This window comes from Eschscholzia californica, unplaced genomic scaffold, assembly GCF_041429995.1.
Source record: "Eschscholzia californica isolate CP2 unplaced genomic scaffold, dmEscCali1.0.p SCAF_5, whole genome shotgun sequence".
Classification (NCBI taxonomy): Eukaryota; Viridiplantae; Streptophyta; class Magnoliopsida; order Ranunculales; family Papaveraceae; genus Eschscholzia; species Eschscholzia californica.
The window spans coordinates 13,554,199-13,555,594 of NW_028238472.1; the positions used below are offsets into that span (position 1 = coordinate 13,554,199).

Consider the following 1,396-nt stretch of genomic DNA (forward strand, 5'->3'; position numbering starts at 1 on the left):
TCTAAGATTGAGTGTTGCATTGGAGATGCTCTAACAAGGACTCACATTGTGAATGGTGGCCAACAACCCTTGGTTGGAGTGGTAAGAGGTATAATCTTCCACCTAGAGATCAAGGGTTCGAGGCACACGCTGAACAATTAAAAAAAAAAGACATTGTGAATGGTGTACAAGAACAATAAATCGAACAACACGAACAGATAACCAAACAAAGCTCAACGCTTTTTAATTTTTTTATTGATTCAGTTTCACTTTTTAATAAGTATTCTGACCATTCTTAATACTCAGACCATATAACACACCTGAAAATTTCTCAATTGATCCCTGAAACAAAGGGTACTCTTTTAGTTTCTTGAAAGTACAAGCAGTGAGTAAACTATCAGAACCCGCTTGATGGCAAACTCCAATCCTTTCTACTTCTAGTAGCTCAGCAAGCTTGTTCAAACCACCATGAATATTGAGGTACTTCATCATATGCTTGATATCATAAACTACTGGAAAAAACGTCTTAATCAGATCGAAAAAACCAGCTTGGGTATCTGGGAGAGTCTTACCAGTGAGAAGTTTCAACAGGTACCCAAAATCATATACACTGTGAAATGTTATCCATTGAACATCAGCATTCAATACAACCCCGGACGACATCAAAAGCTCACCGAGTCGAAAAACATCAACTCCTTCCTCCTTGTTCTTCTTGAAATCAATCCCACTTTGTTTCAACAATTCAATTGAGTCATGAGCGAAAACATCATCGTCGATGTTGAATTCGCGAAAATTGAATTGCCATACACAATGCTTATTGGTTCCACAAGTAGGAAGGTTCCCTTTCTCATCAGACAAAGTAAGCCCCAGTTGAATCAGCTTCAACATATCAACATTTGCTTTTAGGGTTTGATAATGAAACTCAGATGTTTTGTTGAAAGTTCCAAGACGACGAATAACAACACCTGGAAACTCAGTATCCATTGAAACATAAGGGAATTTATCCACGACTTTTTGTATGTACTTGAATTCATTTTCAAGATTACCACTCCAAACATTTATGATTTCAATCTGAGACATCTTCTAATAAAAAGATTAGCTCTCTAAATCAGAGAGAGAAAGAAGACATTTTTAAAACTAAACAGAGAGATGTGAGAGACTAATTATGTTCAAATATACATATATATAGATAATTAAGATTATCAAAATGGATTTACAAAATAAAAATTTTGGCTATAGATTTAAATATTTTATGGGTTTACCTAACATGCCTCAAATAAGACATAATTTTTTTTGTTGTTGTGGAAATAAGACATAATTACTTTGCCTTTTAATTTTATATCTTGAAATTGGTACACATCAATGAGACAAAGTTGATCTTTAACATTTGTTACTTAAAATCTGCTCTGATGGCATA

General features: G+C 34.3%; 1 pseudogene across 1 annotated transcript; it reads right to left on the reverse strand.

Annotated features, from left to right (window-relative positions):
- Positions 1–201: 201 nt before the first annotated feature.
- On the reverse strand, positions 202–1,059 carry LOC147537238 (putative CCR4-associated factor 1 homolog 7 pseudogene; annotated as a pseudogene). The gene has a single exon (XR_015225869.1). The product of XR_015225869.1 is annotated as a putative CCR4-associated factor 1 homolog 7 pseudogene (transcript).
- Positions 1,060–1,396: the final 337 nt, after the last annotated feature.